Source organism: Schistocerca americana, chromosome 2 (assembly GCF_021461395.2).
Source record: "Schistocerca americana isolate TAMUIC-IGC-003095 chromosome 2, iqSchAmer2.1, whole genome shotgun sequence".
NCBI classification, from domain to species: Eukaryota; Metazoa; Arthropoda; class Insecta; order Orthoptera; family Acrididae; genus Schistocerca; species Schistocerca americana.
This window is the reverse complement of record NC_060120.1, coordinates 173,869,079-173,883,769: the sequence shown is the minus strand read 5'-3', so window position 1 is coordinate 173,883,769 and position 14,691 is coordinate 173,869,079. Positions and strand designations below refer to the sequence as shown.

Genomic DNA, 14,691 nt, shown 5'->3' with positions numbered 1-14,691 from the left:
GTGCTATATGGGTGACAACGATGAAACTTGTATTATGAATGACTATGTAAATGAGGAAGAAAGACTTTAGTACGTTGCCGCTCACTTCTCATGAGACAGTGCACGCCTCAATTCATCATCCAGCTAATGAGTGCAAATGTCTTTCACCACAAAGATTAAAACCCCTTGCCCCTCACTCGGACACCTTCAAATAGCGGGCAACAAGACCTACATAGTGTAACCAGTAGGAAATACAACTTTGTATTTCACAATGATTTTTACGTTCTACTTGAGTAGCGTATATAACCTAAACCACTACTTGCTCTTCATTGTTACCTATCTTCCGAGTGTAGCTTATCTTTCTGGCTGGACGTAATTCACTAACGTGACTGTGTCAGTCTTGTTATACATAGTAAAGGTGCCCGTGAGGCGACGAGGCTCTTGGAGGATCCTACGATGGCGTCAGGAGCTGTTGACTCGGCGCTGTTGACGCACGACCGTTACGTCTCCAATTTGTCACAGTGTTTTTCTGGGCTCCTGGCCCCCAGTTACGGCCATTAGTTTCTGACAGTTACCACACAGGAATTTTCCCGTTCGTTTTTAAGGTTTGCCAAAGAACGAAAAATTTCGTTATTGTGAACTGATTTAACTGATTTGTTCTTCGTTGAAAGTATACTATTCCATATGTATAACTCGTAGTTCCTCTGGTATTTTTTTTATTTTTATTTTTTTGCCTTTCGAAGGAAGGAGCAAGGAAAACACGGTGAGAGGTAAACTCGAAATCTGTGGACACATTTATGGAAACTGTTCAGGGATATTTTTCTGAGTGTTATAGTACCAGTAGAATAGAAAAATGTTTCTATCGGAACACAAAAAAGACGAATATGCTTCTGTCTAAAAGACTGGCTGAAAAGTGGGGTATCAGCTGCCTCAGTCTACCTTCCTCAGCACCTTTGAAAACTGTCTCAAACATTTTGGAGTGTGAACATATACTCGATCTTTTTAACATGCAACTCACCTCTCACTCCCTCAAGCTCCCCTAACTCTAACTCGCTCACACCAACTGGCCCATCGCTGTAACTCGCTCACATCCATCCACGCCCACTTGCCCATTCTCACCCACTCATTCATCTCAAATTGTCATTATCTCTTTGTGTGTAACTGCTACTGTCTCCAGTTTCACGGCCACAGCCTTCTTCGTTCTCTCCTGCTATTCAATATCCTCTCACTGTCACTGACTTCATTTTGCTCTCTCTTACTGCTACTATCTCTTTCCTTCCAACCTACTGCTGCTGTCTCTTCTCTCTGTGACTATCTCTCTCTTCTTCATTTTCATTGTCAAAGACTGTGTCTCATTATCACTCTCATCAATCGCTCATACCCACTTCCACGTTCTTCTTCTCTCTGTTCCGTTGCCACTGGCACTGCCTCCTTCACTGTTTTCCTGGCACTGCTCCGTCACTGTCAACTACTTTTCACTGCTACTGTGTCCACCCCTGTATGCCTCACATTGCCGTTGTCTGTTTCTTTTTTTATACCACAACCACTGTCTACCACCTGACAGTATTTATTACATTTACATCTCTTCCTTCTGTATCAGCATAAAAAAGGCACGAATATGTTCACATGACGTAATGTTTGGAAGAATATTTAAAGGTGCTGGGGGAGGTAAAATGAAGCAGCTGGTTCCCCATATTCGCCCTTTCGTACTCCGATGCGATTATTTTCCCGCTGGTTCCCTTCTTTTACCTGCCACAGCAGGCCATGTCATTCATATGAAAAGAACTTTATGATTCAGTAAGATGTTAATAATCTGTTTATGTGAAATCGAAAAACTGCATAACTACTTTTACACCTCACTTGCATAAAACTTTTGTATGTGCTTCAGTACCACTTCATAGGGATCCCAGAACCCTTCTGATGATAACAGAAGCACTTTACAGCATATTTCTTTGTGCTATTTTACTTTATAAACTACATTTTCGCCTCACACCGGATTTTAGGTGCGTTTTTACAATTAGCGTATCTCGGAAATGGATATCAAGAAAATTGTTAAAGCTTTTCGAAACGGGATCTCAGGAATATACCATAAAAATTACACCTAACTGCCGTGTATAGCCATTTTGAAATCTGCGGATCGGTTTCGGTACACAGAAACAATGTTTGTGGGGTGGTTCTCAATAACGAATGATTTTTAAGACAGGAAGATAGAACGTCTAGATAGATGCCTAATAGAAGATAAAAATTTGAGCAGCTGAGGTTATTTATTTTTTAGGTTTGGCCTCACATCGGATTGTACGAAGTACTTTATGTGCACATCTAAAATAACTTTGAATCACTGTATCTCGGAAACTGTTAAAGACATCAAGAAATTTTTCAACGTATTTCAAGATAGGGCTCTAAGGACAATATCGTAAAAATTTCAGCCATTTTCTGTACGTGGCCGTCTTGAGATCCACGGCTCTGTCAAGCTGCAAAAAAGTGTTCAAAGTTTGTTTTTCGGCTTTCGTAAGGATCCAACCATGAACTTTACAATATTTTTGAAAATGGTAAGGTGACATTTCTAGATAAATGTATGGGGAATTTTTTTTTGGTCATGCGGCCCGCCACGAAATCCTTTCCTGTGCTAACCTCTTCATCTCAGAATAGCACTTGCAACCTACGTCCTCAATTATTTGCTTGACGTATTCCAATCTCTGTCTTCCTCTACAGTTTTTTCCCTCTACAGCTCCCTCTAGTACTATGGAAGTCATTCCCTCATGTCTTAGCAGATGTCCTATCATCCTGTCCCTTCTCCTTATTAGTGTTTTCCACATATTCCTTTCGTCTCCAATTCTGCGTAGAACCTCGTCATTCCATATCTGTCCACCTAATTTTCAACATTCGTCTATAGCACCACATCTCAAATGCTTCGATTCTCTTCTGTTCCGGTTTTCCCACAGTCCATGTTTCACTACCATACAATGCTGTACTCCAGACGTACATCCTCAGAAATTTCTTCCTCAAATTAAGGCCGGTATTTGATATTAGTAGACTTCTCTAGGCCAGAAATGCCTTTTTTGCCATAGCGAGTCTGCTTTTGATGTCCTCCTTGCTCCGTCCGTCATTGGTTATTTTACTGCCTAGGTAGCAGAATTCCTTAACTTCATTGACTTCGTGACCATCAATCCTGATGTTAAGTTTCTCGCTGTTCTCATTTCTACTACTTCTCGTTACCTTCGTCTTTCTCCGATTTCCTCTCAAACCATACTGTGTACTCATTAGACTGTTCATTCCGATCAGCAGATCATTTAATTCTTCTTCACTTTCACTGAGGATAGCAATGTCATCAGCGAATCGTATCATTGATATCCTTTCACCTTGTATTTTAACTCTACTCCTGAACCTTTCTTTTATTTCCATCATTGTTTCCTCGATGCACAGATTGAAGAGTAGGGGCGAAAGGCTACAGCCTTGTCTTACACCCTTCTTAGTACGAGCACTTCGTTCTTGATCGTCCACTCTTATTATTCCCTCTTGGTTGTTGTACATATTGTATATGACCCGTCTCTCCCTATAGCTTACCTCTACTTTTTTCAGAATCTCGAACAGCTTGCACCATTTTATATTGTCGAACGCTTTTTCCAGGTCGACAAATCCTATGAAAGTGTCTTGATTTTTCTTTAGCGTTGCTTCCATTATTAGCCGTAACGTCAGAATTGCCTCTCTCGTCCCTTTACTTTTCCTAAGGCCGAAATGATCGTCACCTAGCGCACTCTCAATTTCCTTTTCCATTCTTCTGTATATTAGTCTTATAAGCAGCTTCGATGCATGAGCTGTTAAGCGATAATTCTCGCACTTGTCAGCTCTTGCCGTCTTCGGAATTGTGTGGATGATGCTTTTCCGAAAGTCAGATGGTATATCGCCGGACTCATATATTCTACACACCAACGTGAATAGTCGTTTTGTTGCCACATCCCCCATTAATTTTAGAAATTCTGATGGAATGTTTTCTATCCCTTCTGCCTTATTTGACCGTAAGTCCTCCAAGGCTCTTTTAAATTCCGATTCTAATACTGGATCCTCTATCTCTTCTAAATCGACTCCTGTTTCTTCTTCTATCACATCAGACAAATCTTCACCCTCATAGAGGCTTTCAATGTATTCTTTCCACCTATCTGCTCTCTCCTCTGCATTTTACAGTGGAATTCCCGTTGCACTCTTAATGTTACCACCGTTGCTTTTAATGTCACCAAAGGTTGCTTTGACTTTCCTGTATGCTGAGTCAGTCCTTCCGACAATCATATCTTTTTCGATGCCTTCACATTTTTCCTGCAGCCATTTCGTCTTAGCTTCCCTGCACTTCCTATTTATTTCATTCCTCAGCGACTTGTATTTCTGTTTCCTGATTTTCCCGGAACATGTTTGTACTTCCACCTTTCATCAATAAACAGAAGTATTTCTTCTGTTACCCATGGTTTCTTCGCAGCTACCTTCTCTGTACCTATGTTTTCCTTCCCAACTTATGTGATGGTCCTTTTTAGAGAGGTCCATTCCTCTTCAACTGTACTACCTACTGTGTTATTCCTTATTGCTGTATCTATAGCCTTAGAGAATGTGGTGTCACCGCCAACACCACACTTGCTAGGTGGTAGCTTTAAATCGGCCGCGGTACATTAGTACATGTCGGACCCGCGTGTCGCCACTGTGTGATCGCAGACCGAGCGCCACCACAAGGCAGGTCTCGATATACGATAGAGCACTCGCCCCAGTTGTACGGACGACGTAGCTAGCGACTATACTGACGAAGCCTCGCTCCTTTGCCGAGCCGATAGTTAGAATAGCCTTCAGCTAAGTCAATGGCTACGACCTAGCAAGGCGCCATTAGTAACATTGCATGTATCTAAAGAGTCTCACTTGTATCGCCACAATGTCCAGATGTACCAAAAGGATGGATTAAAGTTAAGTATTCCAGAAGCTACGTACTTTTCTTTATAGCATTCATTAAGTATCCTGTTTCAGACCTCACGCCATCCTGCTTTAGCTTAGCGCGTGCCTTCCGGCTTCCTCTCATTGTGTCTAGGCTGTCTTGTCTAGACACAACAGAGAACTTCAAACGTATCTCGTCATTCCTTAGTACTTCCGTATCCCACTTCTTTGCATATTGATTCTTCCTGACTAAAATCTTGAACTTAAGCCTACTCTTCATCACTACTATATTATGATTTGAGTCTATATCTGCTCCTGGGTACGCCTTACAATCCAGTATCTGATTTCGGAATCTCTGTCTGACCATGATGTAATCTAATTGAAATCTTCCCGTATCTCCCGGCCTTTTTCCGAGTATACCTCCTCCTCTTGTGATTCTTGAATAGGGTATTCGCTATTAGTAGCTGAAACTTGTTACAGAACTCAATTTGTCTTTCTCCTCTTTCATTCCTTGTCCCAAGCCCATATTCTCCTGTAACCTTTTCTTCTACTCCTTCCCCTACAACTGCATTCCAGTCGCCCATGGCTATTAGATTTTCGTCCCCCTTTACATACTGCATTACCCTTTCAATATCCTCATACACTTTCTCTATCTGTTCATTTTCAGTTGCCACGTCGGCATGTATAACTGAACTATCGTTGTCGGTGTTGGTCTGCTGTCGATTCTGATTAGAACAACTCGGTCACTGAACTTTTGACAGTAACACACCCTCTGTCCTACCTTCCTATTCATAACGAATCCTACACCTGTTATTGTGGCTTCACCGCTCCCGCAGCCACACCATGCCGTTGCACCGCCGTTTCGCAGTTTTAACGCGGCGCACGAGTCGTGGCCAGAATGGTCCCGACAGTTCGGCTTTCACCTAGCCGCCTACAGAATTCAAGGTAATGAGCGGCAGCCGTTTTTGCTTTCTTGTGTTGGTGTGTCCACCTACCGTGTGATAGTGAAATTGTTTCCCCGACGCGACGTAGCAACATTGCAAGGACTTACTAGGGAGTGTTCTTTTGACTGTGACTGTGGTCTTTCTTATTCAGATACAATGGTGCGTGATGCAATTGCACAGAACGTTTCTGATGTTCGCATACGGGAGCAAGTTTTGAAACTAGTTAATCCCTCCCTTCAACAAGTGATAGACATATTAGATAGACAAGACACACTTGACTGTGCTCAGGAATCTTTTGAAACTTCGCCAGCCGTGTGTAACATTAACCGGCCCGCTGGACGCGCTGCGCGGCCCGGTAACCGGGCCTCGCGCACTTCGACACAGCTACCGCCGCGCTCTAAGCCACGTGTGCCGCGCCAGCACACAAATGCAGTGAAATCATGCCCGCGGTGTGCTACTAGACATTCGCGTGAACGTTGTCCGTCACGCCAAGCTATTTTCTTTTTCTGCAATAGGAAGGGACATGTTCAAAGTGTTTGCCAGAAAAAGCTCGGATCAGACTATCACAATCATTCCAGGCCCTTTGCTTCGCGCCGGAATCGAACCAAGGACACTCAGGATCGTGGACCTTCGCCCATGGACATTCATGTAGTTAATTCCGCTTCGTCCAGTGCCACTTTATCTAATAGTGACTGTGTTCGTCCCACAAAAACTGTGCGTCGACGTCGCCGGAAATCACGTCAATTAGCAAGTGATTCTGTACAAGTGTCTGTTCAAATTGCACAAAACAGTCGCTCTTGTCGTCAGCAGGACAATAAACTTTTTGTAGATTTGGACTTTAATGGCAAGGTCATACCATTCCAGCTCGATACCGGAGCTGCAGTTTCATTGCTCAATCACGACACGTACAAACAACTGGGCCAACCTCCGTTACGTGCCGCAAATGTTCAGTTAAAAAGTTATTCAGGACAGAAAATTCCTGTGTTAGGACAGTGCACCCTTCTTGCAACATACAAGGGACGAACGAAACTTGTGTCATTTTACGTTCTTCGTTCTTCTACTGCAGTGAACTTGTTTGGTTTAGATTTATTTCAATTGTTTAACATGTCTATAGTAAATCAGGTCCTATCAGTGAATCAGACTGTGCCTTCAGACAGTGTTGCTCGGTTATGTGAAGAATTTGCAGACATTTTTGCACCGGGCCTAGGTTGCGCTAAAAACTATGAAGCACAATTGGAACTGAAAGTAAACGCGCAACCGAAATTTTTCAGGGCGCGCGATGTTCCCCACGCATTGCGTGATGAGGTCGCCGGAACATTACACGATCTAGAATCACAGGGTGTGAGTGGATGTGCGCAATGCCTCTTCCCTTTCAGCTCCGCTTCATCGCTTACGCCGTACAGGTGTTCCGTTTCTCTGGACGACGGAATGCGAACGCGCCTTTCGCCAGTTGAAATCGGCGTTGCTTTCTAATACTTGCCTCACGCCTTTCGATCCCCGGAAACCCCTTTTGTTGATCGTAGATGCATCGGATTTCGGGATCGGTGCTGTGCTTGCGCACAAAGTTGGCTCCCATGATCCCCCTATTGCCTTTGCGTCCAAATTGCTCTCGTCTGCGCAAAGAAATTATTCACAGATAGAGAAAGAAGCTTTAGCTCTCGTGTTTGGTGTTACTAAGTTCCATGATTTCTTGTATGGTCGTCACTTTACCATCATCACAGACCACAAACCTTTGACATCGCTTTTTCATCCGACCAAGCCTGTACCTCCACGTACAGCGCAGAAATTCATTCGCTGGTCTATTTTCCTCTCGCAGTACCGCTACGATATCTTGTATCGGTCCACTGCTAAGCACGGAAACGCCGATGCGTTGTCCCGTTTGCCTGTTGCTGAGGATGGAGCATTCGATTCTTCCGAACTTGCTTGCATGTTCATTGATTCGGAAACCGATGAAGTGGTCGAATCGTTTCCGATTGATTTTCGTCGTGTAGCTACAGCCACAGCTGCTGACCCTGTCCTTGCTACTGTTTTGCGTTTTGTTGCTACGCAATGGCCTTTGTCAAAGTCTCGGATCGAGGATCCGTTGGTTCGCAGATTTTTTGCTCACAGGGAGAGACTTTTTGTTCGACGTGGTGTTTTGTTGTTGCGTTCTGATAATGATCAGTCCAGAGTCGTGGTCCCACGTTCGTTACAGTCCTCTGTTTTACGGTTTCTTCACCAAGGACATTGGGGTATAGTGCGAACGAAACAACTTGCTCGTCAGCACTGTACTTGGTTCGGAATCGATGCTGCGATTACGAATATGTGTTCTTCTTGCATGGCGTGTGCCGAACAACAATCCGCAACCGCCGCGGAAAGTCTTTGCATGGCCAAAAGCCACTTCCCCTTGGCAACGCTTGCACATTGATTTTGCTGGTCCATTCTGGAATGCTCGATGGTTGGTTCTGGTCGATGCCTTCAGTAATTTTCCTTTTGTTGTCCGGATGTATTCCACGACGTCCTCCGCCACCATCCAAGCGTTGTCTGCTATCTTTTGCATTGAAGGTCTTCCGCAGACTATTGTTTCCGACAATGGCCCACAATTCATGTCCGCAGAATTTCAGTCATTCTGCCAGGCCAATGGTATTCAACATCTGACATCCGCGCCGTTTTCGCCCCAGTCAAACGGTGCCGCTGAACGATTGGTCGGGACTTTCAAGTCACAGATGTTGAAATTGAAAGAGTCGCATTCTCGGGAGGACGCGTTGTTGCTCTTTTTGTCGTCATATCGCTCTCAGCCCCGAGATGGTCGCTCGCCGGCTGAGTTGCTCCACGGTCGTCCTGATGTCTTTGCTGCATCCGCCGCATCAGGTTCCTGTGCAGCGGCAGACTCCTGCTTTTGCTCCAGGCGACGTTGTATTCTATCGCAACTACCGCGGTTCACGGCGTTGGCTCGCAGGGCGCATTCTTCGCTGCCTCGGCCGCGCGATGTATTTGGTTTTGGGGGCCTCTGGTGAGGTGCGTCGGCCTCTCAATCAGCTGCGTCTCTGTCGTCGCACGGGTTCTGCCGCTCCCCGTCTGCTTTCAGCGACGGTGCCGTCCGGTCAGCGCCCTGGGGACCCATCTACTGGCTCGCCTCATCCCCAGGTGTTACCGACGATGCCTTCCATTTTGCCCCATGGCGACGCGCCGCCGCAGCAGCCGCCGCCGCCGCCGCCGCCGCCGCCTGTTCTCCCGCCGGCGCCGCCCGCATTCGACGCTTCGCTGCAGCCGCCTAGCGCCTCCCTGGGTCACACGCCGCCGATCGCTTCCCGTGACCAGCCGTCCTCCGCCATGGACCTCTTGCCCGCTCCGGACCACATGACATCATCGCGCGTCGGGTACCCCGACGCAATGGAGGTCGACCCTTCGGCCCCTCCTGTCTCACTACGGGCGCATACCCCGCATGTTGACGTGCACCCTGGACTAGGTTTTCAGGCGTTTCCTAGATCCCCTCGGACCGAATGGCCGGGTGCGGGTGGCACAGCCTCGCCTGTTGTTAGGCTCCCCACCTCATCGCATACTTCAACATGGGGTCCTCCCCACGCGGGCGGAAGCCTTATCACACGACCGTTCGCCGATTTGCGGGGGAGGAATGTGGTGTCACCCCCAGGCACCACACTTGCTAGGTGGTAGCTTAAATCGGCCGCGGTCCATTTAGTACATGTCGGACCCGCGTGTCGCCACTGTGTGATCGCAGACCTAGCGCCACCACAAGGCAGGTCTCGATATACGATAGAGCACTCGCCCCAGTTGTGCGGACGACATTGCTAGCGACCATATGGACGAAGCCTTCCTCTCATTTGCCGAGAGACAGTTAGAATAGCCTTCTGCTAAGTCCATGGCTACGACCTAGCAAGGCGCCAATTGTAACAGTGCATGTATCTTACGAGTCTCATTTGTATAGCCAAGAGAGATGTATCACAAGGAATAAATAAAGTTAAGTATATTCCAAAGCTACGTATTTTCTTGATAGCAGTCATAACGTATCTTGTTCCAGACTTGACGCCAGTCGGCGTGAGTGTACGCGTGCCTTTCTTTCGGCTACTTCAGTGTGGCGTAACAGTCTTGTTACGTCACAACAGTTATACCATTTTCTGTTGATATTACCCGATATTCATCTGACCAGAAATCCTTGTCTTCCTCCCACTTCACTTCACTGACCCCTACTATATCTAGATTGAGCCTTTGCATTTCCCTTTTCAGATTTTCTAGTTTCCCTACCACGTTCAAGCTTCTGACATTCCACGCCCCGACTCGTAGAACGTTACCCTTTCGTTGATTATTCAATCTTTTTCTCATGGTAACCTCCCCCTTGGCAGTCCCCTCCCGGAGATCCGAATGGGGGACTATTCCGGAATCTTTTGCCAATGGAGAGATCATCATGACACTTCTTCAAATACAGGCCACATGTCCTGTGGATACACGTTACGTGTCTTTAATGCAGTGGTTTCCATTCCCTTCTGTATCCTCATGTCTTTGATCATTGCTGATTCTTCCGCCTTTAGGGGCAATTTCCCACCCCTAGGACAAGAGAGTGTCCTGAGCCTCTATCCGCTCCTCCGCCCTCTTTGACAAGGCCGTTGGCAGAATGAGGCTGACTTCTTATGTCGGAAAGCTTCGGCCGCCAATGCTGATTATTTATCAAAATTTAGGCAGTGGCGGGAATCGAACCCGGGACCGAAGACGTTTTGATTATGAATCAGAGACGCTACCCCTAGACCACGGGTCTAGAGAATATACCGTTAAAATATGAGAAATCTGCTTCCGTTATTGATTCTTTAGATTTCGCCTCACAGCGGGTTTTACGAGCGTATCTTATTTGTAGATGTAGGGTAAATTTGGCCTCTGTATCTCGGAAACGGATAGAGATATCATGAAAATTTTCTAGGCTGTTAGAGAGCGGGATATTAGGAATATGTCTTCAAATTTTCGGCCATTTGCTATGCATAGCGGCCTTGAAACCGCGGCCCCGTTATGCTACGAAAAAGTGTTAAAAAACAATAGATCTCCGTGAGTCAACTAAACTTTGACAGTATCGATACATATGCCTCTGACTGACGCATCTAACGTGCACATTAAGCTACGATTCGCCATGTCGTCATGTGATGCGACGTCGCAGAGTGATCACGTTCTCAGTTAGTGAGGGTCTTTCGGGGACGCTGGAGCAAGCAGATGCGTAAATATTGAATGCAATCATCCCCGTTATGGTTTTTAAAATAATTATAACGATTGCACTGTCGATATTTTGCCATTTTCGAGCACAGCGGGAAGTTAAAGCGTAGTCTACAACGTTAAATGGTGAAATGCTGGAACTTAGTTTCCAGTTGTGTAAATGTAAATATATATGGTGGCAAAAACGTAACGTGTTTCCACAAACCATGTGATCATGAGTCACATCTTGAGTTACTTTTGGATGAACTCATATTTCTTGGAGGTTACGCGATTTACTTTGTTCTTCTTAATTTTTCTTGAGATACACGTGAGAGCAATGTGTCTGACCGAAAGACTAGTGTTTGTTGTTTGCATGTGATTGTGTGCTACGCGCCTGAACTCTTTCGTGCAGACTGAAGAATATTTCTGAATCGGTTATACCCCACGTCATTAGTCACCGCAAGCCATCCCTCCGTATTGTGACTATTAGCCTCTCTGACGCCAGTCCCTGATAGTGAACTGGATCACGTGTTTTTGAATTAGTTGCCACTGGGACTAGTAACTTTCAGTGCTCTTATGACTAGTAATAAAATGAAACTGTGAATTTCAGAGTGCCTCAATATCTGATTCAGAAGGACAGCTGTAACAGTTTCCCTCTCCTCGGGGCATTTCCGATTTTGAATTTTAACGTTTCCCACGAGTTGTCTGTTCGCAGAACTGCTACGGGGTCGGCAGAATTCCCAATCGCGGCCGTTGCCAGAATACATCTTAGGTATGTGCAATGTTGCGACGTATTGCTCGATTCATTTGAGCGGAAACGGTTATGGCGAACCCGGATTAATTTTCTTTACTATACATATACTATCACTCTAAATATAGGACACCAGACTCGCTTTGACCAGTAAGACAGGTTAAATTTCTCACTGCACCAACGTCAGTAACTAAGGCCATCTAGCTACCTAACTACTTTCTAGAAAATTCAGAAATTGAGAATGATGGGCTGGAATACGCACACAAGTAACTGTTCATAGACCACCTCCAACTGTCAAATGGTTCAAATGGCTCTGAGCACTATGGGACTCAACTGCTGAGGTCATTAGTCCCCTAGAACTTAGAACGAGTTAAACCTAACTAACCTAAGGACATCACACACATCCATGCCCGAGGCAGGATTCGAACCTGCGACCGTAGCGGTCTCGCGGTTCCAGACTGCAGCGCCAGAACCGCGCGGCCACTTCGGCCGGGTCCTCCAACTGTCTCCGCCGATAATATCTACAAAGGTCAAACGGGATGACAGTGACAGAGAAAAAAAGCACGCAACAACACTACGGAAACAAACAGTATTTATTGGCTTCAGTTAAACATCACCTCCAGCTTGCTATCGGGCCACCTGCTACCCAGCGCGTTCAGTCTCCGAGAATTACCGGGAACTGGGAAGTAGAGCTGTTTTCATAATATGCTATAGGGGGCGTTCACTTGGACTTGCATGGGTCCTGTGGTAGTAATCAAAGGCACCCTGACGACTGTGCGTGAACGTTATTCTGGACCTAATGCATCTCTTCGTGCTTAATGTCCTCGCCAACTGCGACAGACTCTTCCCGCAAGATAACTGTCCATCTCACAATCGTGCTACAGTAGTTTGGCAAGCACGTTATTGAACTCACATTGATGTGTTGGCCACTAAATTCTCCTGATCTGAATCTGACGGAACAAATCTGGATGCTTTCGAGTCTCAGATCCGCTCACACTAAGCAACGGCCCGTAAATTCCGGGAATTTTGTGACTTGTACGTAGACGTCTGGTACCACATGCCTCCAGAAACAAATAAAGGGCTTTATATGAAGATAGTAACTGTTCTGGAAAGAACAGATACCAATGATAACCGTGCAGCTTCTCTAGAGGAAATTATAATTAAATGAAACCCTCAGGTGCCGACAGGTGTTGACATACCTCGATGGGGACAGCTGAAAATGTGTGCCCCGACCGGGACTCGAACCCGGCATCTCCTGCTTAGATGGCAGAAGCTCTATCCACCCGAGCCACCGAGGACACAGATGAATAGCGCGACTGCAGGGACTTATCGCTTCCCGTGGGACCCGCATTCCCAACTGTCCACAATCTATATACGTAATGTTCCTAATAGATATATGCCCATTCACTCATTACTAGCGCCAACTAAGGTGACGATTCCCGTAAGAGTTTGGGCAACGTGCGAGAATTCGCACAGACGAAGGTCAATGGCCGGGTAGCCATCGAGGTATGTCAACAACACCTGTCGGCAGCTGAGGGTTTCAATTAATTATCATTTATTCGAGAGAAGCTGCACGGTCATCATTGGTATCTGTTCTTTCCAGAACACTTACTATCTTCATATATAGTTAAAGGCTATCCTGCCATTGACCTTCGTCTGTGCGAATGCGCGCAGGTTGGCCGAACTCTTCCGGGAATCGCCACTTTAGTTGGCGCTAGTAATGAGTGGATGGGCATATATCTATTAGGAACATTACGTGTATAGATTGTGGACAGTTGGGAATGTGGGTCTCACGGGAAGCGTGCAAAGGATAAGCTCCTGCAGTCGCGCTATTCATCTGTGTCCTCGGTGGCTCAGATGGATAGAGCGTCTGCCATGTAAGCAGGAGATCCTGGGTTCGAGTCCCGGTCGGGGCACACATTTTCAGCTGTCCCCATCGAGGTATGTCAACAACACCTGTCGGCAGCTGAGGTTTCAATTAATTATCGTTTAAATAAAGGACTTGTTGAATCCACGACACGCAGAGTCGCTGCTGTCTCACATTCCAAAGGTGGAGCAACGCGGTAATACGCAAGAGGTCACAACGTTCTCGCTCATTAGCGTAGGTGCGTCGCTGTGAACGTGTGAGAAGCAAGGAAGGACTAGGTCATTTCTGAAGTAAGTGCCTTTGCTATTGTGCGAACAAAGTTTTGAATCGCAAGAAAACGTGTTTAGAAATAGACAAGCCCTTTTCAACCTTGGTACGGAAGATAAGTTGCATGACATGAAATGAGGCAGAAAGGGAGTTGGAACCTGTTCTTTCGGATATGTGAACAAACGCGGAATACGCAGCTGAGAAACAAATTATGTGACCGGGAGGAAGAGACAGGGGGGGGGGGGGAGGGGGGGGGGGGGGCAAGGAAGGGAAATGTAATACTAACGTCAGCTGCATCGGAACTTTATGCCGTATCAATTGCGACGATTGAAAATGTTTGCTAAACTGGTATTATAATCCTGGCTCTCCCGCTTACTAGGCAGTTACGTTAACCACTGCACCACCCGGACACAGTTTCGCTGCAATGTCGCAGACTATCTCAGCACTCCTTTTGGCGCCGGCCGGGGTGGACGAGCGGGTTCTAGGCACTACAGTCTGGAGCCGCACGACCGCTACGGTCGCCGGTTCGAATCCTGCCTCGGGCATGGATGTGTGTGATGTCCTTAGGTTAGTTAGGTTTAAATAGTTCTCAGTTGTAGTTGACTGACGACCTCAGAAGTTAAGTACCATAGTGCTCAGAGCCATTTTGAACTCCTTTTGGCCGACCCACATCGCCACCTATCCGCAATCTTTGTCCTCAATGCTCGCTGCTTTAAAATTACCACTGTGTGTCTGCACTAAACGTGGTGGGTTGATTGCTTATCGAGATGAATCAATTACATGAATGCATGGAGTCTGTTCTT

The 14,691-nt window shown here is 46.2% G+C and overlaps 1 non-coding gene across 1 annotated transcript; it reads left to right on the top strand.

Annotated features, from left to right (window-relative positions):
- The first annotated feature begins 13,596 nt into the window (after nt 1-13,596).
- Trnat-ugu lies at nt 13,597-13,670 on the top strand. The gene has a single exon. It is a non-coding gene; the product is annotated as a tRNA-Thr (tRNA).
- Nucleotides 13,671-14,691: the final 1,021 nt, after the last annotated feature.